Genomic DNA, 8302 nt, shown 5'->3' with positions numbered 1-8302 from the left:
ACTAAATTATTTTATTGTGCTATATATAAAAGCTTCTATGCTGGCATTGATTCAGACCCTTCGCTGTAAGTAGCACCCACATTGGGCAGGCTCTTTCACAGTGCTGCTGAGAATTTCAGTCTATGCCTGGACAGTAAACCGAGTCTTCCCTTCTTCTTTGGACAGAAGAACAACCCAGGTGTGTAGTTCGGCAATGTCATTAGAGCCTCAGAGATGAGCTCTAGAAGAGCATTCAACCAAATCCTTTCCTGTTTGCTCCACCCGGGGCGGGGCTGTGGGAAGCTGGGGCAGGTCCTTCCAAGTCCACATCCGTGGCACTCCGCCTCCCGCTGCTGCAGTAGCAGTTTCCGGGAATCCCTGCCTCTGGGTTAACTGAAGAGGAAAGAGGACAGGCTGCCTGTGTGATGCCTCCTCTCAGCGCTGAGGAGTCCTGGAGGGGGTGGCGAGGGTGGGGATGGAGGAGACAGTGCTACATGGAGGGTGGTTTCCACTGCGGACAACACAAGACCTCTGCTCCCATTTTCCACTTCCTCACTCTCTGTGAGGGGCTTCCTGCAATTTCTGCTGCCACGGCCTGGCTTCTAATTAAAGACATCTGAAGTAAGCGGGACTGTTGGGGAGAGCAGGACTGAAGCCATGTTGGACCTGAAACTGCATGGGCTCCAAACCATTTATAAAAGACACAGCTTTTTTTCTTGGCAGGCATTTCTCTGAGTTCCCTCTTTTCCCACGGTTATTTGGTAATTTGCCCCAGCGCAGATTCCCTAGCGACAGCAGACTGCTGATCCCCGGTAAGGCGCTCTTTCCCCTACACCAGAAGTGTGAACGGTGCTTGTGCTGCTGGCTCTGCCTCACATGGGCTCTCTGCACACCCCTCTCAGCTTTATTCCTCCCTTCATTCTAGAATTTTTATTAAGTGCTGCCTATGTGAGGCATGGGGGAAACCGAGGCAACTTCAGGGTTGTTAAAGGAGCAAGCAACTGTACAAACACAGCAATAGAGGCAAGGCCCAGATGTCTGCTATGCATAGGCTGGGGCGGCAGGATGGCGATGGCAGGAGGGCCCCCCCAGAGCTGATGCCTGAATTAAGTCTTTAGGGATTTGGAGGAGCTTATCAGGAGGTGGCCAAGGGCATTCCAGGCTCCTATGCATGCAACTGATGGACTTAGTTAATAATCATAAATTATAAGGAATTATGATAACAGAATTAAAAATAGCAGTAGCTATCCAAATATTCTGAGATATTGCTTGGAAAGGGCAGAAGACCCTGATACAGTGAGGGCTTGTTTAGTGGATGGAGCAGGTGGTCATGGGATGGGGCTTTTAGGTAAGGGAGAAAATGTGTTTCTTGGATTTCTTTGTTAAAATGTAATTACATTTTATCTTTAGCATTCAACTTGTCATGAATGTTGCCTGTGTTTAGTGCAAACAGGCAGATTTGGCTTGAATGGCAGCGAACTGACCAGGGCTTAGAAGAACTGCCAGCTGATATCATAAATAAAGCCAACTCCCTGTGCACTCAGCACGAGAATGCCCCTCACACACGCGCAGGTGGAGCGGTAACTACTAGAGAAGAGACAGTCCTTAGGGATCGCTCAGGCCAGCATGCTCGTTTCACAGATGAGGAAACCGAGGCTCGGGGAGGTGAGGTAGCATGTCTGAGATGAGCAGACAGAGAGGAGGAATACATTTTCCACTAATTTCAGAATCATTTCATAAACACACCAAATGAGTTTCAATTTAAGTCCCAGAACAGGCTTCCTCTGATAAAATGAGTTAGTCAGCACTTGATCTGGGATGTTGCCATTTTGAGGAATCCACGCACCTTTTCTCCTGCATCTTTTTGCCCAAGCTTCTTGAATTTGCACTATGCCATTTATTTAATAATAGTATTGCTTTATCCTGAAATTTGAATTTGTTCTCTGTTTCTGAAATATAGTGTTGAAACTTAATGATTTAAGACAATAATCAAAATAAAATATTTCTCTTTATAATGTATGCAAACATTTCTCTGTGCTTTTTGATTGTTTGGGCAGCTGGCCAGTAAATTTATGCACATTTTGGACAGAGACAGGTATGTGGACCTTTGGGACAACCCAGGCACTTTATGCTTCACTTTCAGAAGATCATAGAGAACTTAAGCTTTCCCCTGGAGAAAGCAAAACTCTCATTAAATGCGAGGTGGTGCTCTTGCTAACAAGAAATAGAGGGAAACACCCTATACCAGTGGTCCCCAAACTTTGGCTTATAGTGACATCACCTGGGAAATCGTTAGCAGAGCATACTCTCAGGATGACTCAAAACCTGCTGGCTCAGGCCCCTTGAGCCTGGCCACAGCAGCTGTGTTTGGTCATGCTCTCCAGGCAGTTCTGACACAGGGCGGAAGTTTGAGAACAGCTGCCATAGATGGAGGGACTGCAACTCACTTAAAGAATCTACTCTTGACTCTGTGAAAACAGTTAGAATTTCTTCCAATCTGAGAGCGGCTGTTACACAGGCAGGATGTTTTCCATGCGAGCGTGCTGCAGGGTGAAGGTCATGTTACATGTAGCACGATGTGCCCGGCCTCAGGTGCAGTGCGAGTCGTGCGTGTGCCACGCTGTCACACCCTGTTCCTGTCCAGCACTGCTCCCTTCTTCCCTGCTCTCTCCCTTGAAATTTCACAAGTAAAGTGTCATAACCATACCAAGCTTTAGTCCTACTAAAATGCAGATTCTTTAGGTAATGTTCATACTTTTATCCTTTATCAGTCTCTTACACAATGGAGTGTTTTTTAGATCCCTTCGGAGGAAACGTGTTAAGAACATGAGGGCACTGAAGAAAATGGTCTATTGAAGAAAAATGTAGTATAAATGTTTTTTTTTTTTTTTTGCCTGCCTCAACAGAACCCAATTTTTTTGCTGCGTGTGTGGCTGTTCTGTTAAAGGACTGCATTTGCTGTCTCTAGAAGAGCTAGGCAGACTTGTGAGACCCAGATGCAGTCAGCAGAAAGCAAAAGATATGTACGGGATTTCTCAGAAGTCTCTTCCAAAAGGAGAAGGTCGCTTTCTTTTCCCTGTTCTTCCCATGACCTGTAAGCAGACGTCAAGGCTGAACCTTAGTGGCTGTCTTAAGCCATGAGCTGGAAGGAACCTCTTGAGGTTGTCAGGGCAGGAAGAGAGCAACGCTATGGAGCCTGAAGTCCATCCCTGAATGTGTTAAGACAGGACAGAGAAAGAAACTTCTATCCCTGGGATTATTTTCGATTATATAAAATGCAAGTATGACATTGTGCTAACTGAGAGAAGAGATGTCACCAAGTTCAGGGGTTGGCAGCACAAAAAGAGGGGGTTGGAAGTGTGACAGCTAAGCTTCCCATACTTTACAGTTCCACCAGTCCTGTAAGGCAGCGTCACAGGCACACTCGGTACCTGGCTGAGGCTCCCCAAAATTGATACCAAACTCCCAGGTCCAGCTGCCAAAACACCCAGACAAAGCAAACCACTCAAACGTCAAATGTTGGTGAAAGTGAGAGTCAGCTTTTGTTCAGGAATGCTGGGGACCCGAGGGAGATGTTAGGCTAGCCCAGCTCTCTGGTCAGCCTGAAGGAGCATCGTCAGAATAAAGCCATCTCAGAGACTCAGGTTTACTGAAGGGCTTTAAAAGAGGGGGTTGAGGGCATGGAACGTGGGCAATGAACAGCAGGAGAGAAGGAGACATGAGCTCTGTGCCTCGCCTTTAAGAAAGCAAGCTTTCCTTCCACACTGTTCAACAGTGTGTCTAGTAATCCCCAGCAATTCATAGTAGCAATAACTTGTAATAGCAGCAACAAGTTATGCAACATTTGCTCTACACAGACCCTGACCTAAATGCTGTGTGTATATTAACTCATATAATCATTATACCCTGCTTTGTTAGTATATTTATTACCCTAAAATTGACACATGGAGATGTTACAAATGTGTCAAATGGAAGAGCGGGAATTTGTCCCAAGGGAAATGACATAGAAAGGAAGGCTGTTGTAAGTAGAAGCTTTGTGCGGGCCTCATACTCTGCATTGCGATCACTAATACCAAATTTATGTTTATTATGTGGATTAGGTGGGTGAGCAGGGTATAGTCTAGATTTATTGTTTCCACTAGCATCATATGAGAATTTTTAATTCTCTGGTCAGCATCCTTATTAATCACTGGGTATGAATGGACAAGAGAGATCATAAATAAGGACTCTGTAAGTTCGATGTCTTTTATGCTTGTTTTGTATTGTAAGAGAAGATTGGACCTGGTGACAGCAAGTAAAACAGGTAGATATCGCATTGTCTGAGTCTCTGTAGAGCCCCATCCCATCCATCCCTTCCCTTTCAGAATGTGAATTTAAGTTCAACGATTGCCATAATAGGAAACTTTTAAGTGCACTGTCTACTTGCAGGTGCTGCATATGTCACTGGCCTCTGACAGCAGGTATTCCACAGAGCCACACAGCGCTCCGTGCAGCACGGCCAGGGTGGGCTGCAGGCAATGAGCGAGAGATTTAATGTCAGCGATGCATTTGTCTTCTCTTGTAGACAAAAACCTAACTAATCTCTTCAAAGCCCAAGGCAGCAATTCGGCTTTTCCTGTTTGACTATTTACTAATCTTCTTTTCAAAATCTGGCTCCATTTAAGCTTCTCTGACAGTAAAGATCCTCAAATAATACTGGTTACTGAGGCAGGATAAAGAATTCCTCTCCAACTTAAAAAAAAAAAATTAGCATTTTTCTTTTTAATAAAGAAAAATATAAATAGAAGAGTTCAAATCATCCATAGTTCTTCCACTCAGAATACTCCTATCAACTTTTACCAATTAAGTAAACTAGCATTTGTTTTTGGGCCCAGAGAGACCTATCTGTAGGGTTTAATTTAATGGGTTTCTGTCTGGAGGCAGAACACTGGGTGAGGCGACTTTTCAAGGTCCTCCCAGCTCTAACTCACCCACTTATAGTGTAAAATCCAATAATTCTTAGTATGTTCACAGAGTTGTTCAACCATCACCACCATCAATTTTAGAACATTTTCATCACATGAAGAAATTCTGTAACCATTTTTCTAAGAACTAGGAAAAGCCTTTGGCTTGTGGTATCAGTCAGCAAACACATCTTGCTTGTAGCGTGGTGCTAAGTACTGCAGGTTGCTACTGCCCTCTGGTGGTAATTGGCCAGACCTACAAGCAGAGATTAAAGTTTTCAAGAAAAAGACTCAGCTGTTACCTGCCCTCTCATGTTTACCAGGGCCTGGGGTAAGAATAACTTCTATGCATATTTAAAGGCTATTAATCAATCTAGCAAACCACCGTCAAAAGAAAAAAATTACAACAAATTGAAAGATCTCAATTGCCTTTGTTCTGATCTAGAATCAGGCAACACATCATTCAGTAAAATAGAATAAGTGTTCCAATGAACCGAGCAGAGGAGGTTGGTTTTACAGGAAAAGGCTAAAGAAAGCAGAAACAAAGAACAAAAAGCAGATCCGTCATTTCAAAGTTACTTTCCTTGAAAGGTGGGGACAGGGAGACAGAACAATAGAAAAATAGCTGACTAGTTAACATCGGGCTACTTCAGGCTGTCCTTTTTGTGTAAGGATTAAAGCAGAGAGAACTTTATTATCTATTGAAGATTTAAACTGGCCTGTTTGGGAAATTGACTGTTATCTCTCTCACCTGATTTTATCTCTCTCACCTGATTTCTTGGAAGACCAGACCACAACCTAGGTGACTTGGAACTTAGCAGGGGTGACTCCATTTTGGTCTGGTCTTTTGGGGCCTAGTACAGGAAATTAGTCCAAAACAACAGCCTCTGATAATTTTATTTGACACTGTTAAAGATGATCTATCATCTTACCTTCGCAATGACCTGGAAGCCCATATTCAAATTAAAATTCTCAGTCTCTGTAGAATTCCATGTCAAACAGGGAGACATGGAAACAGTTGGTCTCAGGTCTGGCTTCACTCTTCTCAACCCTGCTCCATTGCACACCTCCAAGGACTGCTCCATCATTCATGCAGACACCTCAGTGCACCTGGCTAAGCTCCATTCGCACACCTGCAAAGAATCCCCTCCTCCCTACATACTTGTAGTGAAAAAATACCAACGGTCCAGTCAAGGGCAAACCCAGGGGACAGAACTGTGCAGGCTCCAGAAGCAGTCCTGGGACTATTTGTCCTAAGAATTCTGGGGTTCCAAGTATCCAGAGCATGATCTAGAAGGTTAGTGGTGGTGGAGGCGATGTGGCTCTCGGAAGGCAATTAGGGTGACCAACTTGCTTTGCTGAGATCTGTCCTGGTTTTAGCACTGAAAGCCCCATGTCCTGGAAAGCCCTTCATCAGGATGCTAAAAGCCCCACTTACTGATCTTGCATCAAAAGATTAAAGGAGTTGGGCAAAATCTATATGGCAACCAGTAAATAGGGGCTAACAGCAAACACTGTTTCTATATGGTGTGGGTTATTCATCCTCCATAGTCATCGTCACCACTTTTCTTCCCTGACTGCTGATGCTGGCAATTGTGACTTGTGGCTCCCACTGTTGTCTGCTGAGTGACGTGGCTGCAGTGTGCGACTCAAGGGCGCTGCAGTCATGAGCATCAACGCTGTCTTTGACTTCACCTGCGGATGTTCTGTTAAGCTGTGCTGAGACAATATGAACTGAATTTCTTAGATTATGAACACTGTGATCTTGTTTTCTGAACTTTTTCTACAAGTTTAGATAATTAAAATGAGAACAATTANTATATGGTGTGGGTTATTCATCCTCCATAGTCATCGTCACCACTTTTCTTCCCTGACTGCTGATGCTGGCAATTGTGACTTGTGGCTCCCACTGTTGTCTGCTGAGTGACGTGGCTGCAGTGTGCGACTCAAGGGCGCTGCAGTCATGAGCATCAACGCTGTCTTTGACTTCACCTGCGGATGTTCTGTTAAGCTGTGCTGAGACAATATGAACTGAATTTCTTAGATTATGAACACTGTGATCTTGTTTTCTGAACTTTTTCTACAAGTTTAGATAATTAAAATGAGAACAATTACATATAATTTAATTAGTCCCACTATCAATTACTACTAATTGTCATTGTTAACTAGCCAATTGTTCTGTTTAAATATGAGGAAGAATATGACCTGCAAAGTCCCCGGGGAAGGGTCTCAGGGCTTACTGCAAATGGTTTCCAACACAGAAAGCAGGTAAAAATCTCTGAATGGTACCTTTGGGAAGGAAGAAAATTGTTTACGGACAGTTAAAGGCATATGCATAATAGAGTTTGGTTTGATATCTATGCAGCTGCCACAGAAGCATGGGGTCCAAAAGATTTGTGAGTTTACAGAGGAAATTACTTTGCAAAAAAATTCATTTATTTTTTGATGATGCTTACTCCCAAGAACTCAGTTTTTTAATGTTAGTGGGAAGCAGATGCTAAACTGCAAAAATTAACCAGCAATTGCATTTCAGAAAGCAATGATATCCGACTTCTTTATTAAGTTTACTGTTAAGTGAACAAAGAAAAAGAAGACTATTTCTCCCATTAGCAAAGCAAATAAGACATCTGTGCACAAAAATATGCAAGACAAAATTTGGTGGGTGAAATTACTTGTTGTGGAAGGAATGATTGCCTTGTAGGTACAGAAAATTTTATATTCTATGTCTTAAATTGAATAAGTTATCACAGTGTTTACGAATTGCCTTTCCTCCTTCTGCCTTTCTCTCTTTCTTTCTCTCTTTCTTCTTTCCCTCTTTTTCTTTTCTTTCTTTGTTTTAGTTAGTTTTATTTTGATTATAACCCTGAATTTCAGACCAACAATGAGGGAAAGGAAGCAGTCTAGGAGCCTCACTGTCTTAACGTCACTCTCGTAAACTGAGAGACCTTTGTGTCCCAGTTTGAGGGGTCCTGCCCACCCAGATGTAGCCCATGAATCAGGAGAGTATGGTGATATTTCAAAATGTTTGAGGAAAAATATAATTAAAAAATAGCATGAATCTTTCCACGAACTTCCTGAAGACCCCTCCTATGGGGCCTGTGAGCACTACTCAGCAAGCATTACATGTTAGCCAGGTTATCTGGCTGTTGTTTCTTTACTGTTCTTTGTTTGGCACAATTAAATTTTTCTGGTTTTCTACCATCAGGTACAATGAGATCTTGAGATAGAAACTAAGTTAATAAAAACAGTTATATTTACTTGCACACTAAATATGTGGATTTGCTATTTATTCCCATTGTACGCTTTACTTCCAAAGGGTCAATTAATTCATCTTAGAAACACAGAATTTCAGTATAAGGAGAGAGGATCATTCTTCTAAA

Source organism: Galeopterus variegatus, unplaced genomic scaffold (genome assembly GCF_000696425.1).
Source record: "Galeopterus variegatus unplaced genomic scaffold, G_variegatus-3.0.2 Scaffold1697, whole genome shotgun sequence".
Classification (NCBI taxonomy): Eukaryota; Metazoa; Chordata; class Mammalia; order Dermoptera; family Cynocephalidae; genus Galeopterus; species Galeopterus variegatus.
The sequence above is the reverse complement of the archived record's forward strand: the minus strand, read 5'-3'. Positions refer to the sequence as shown.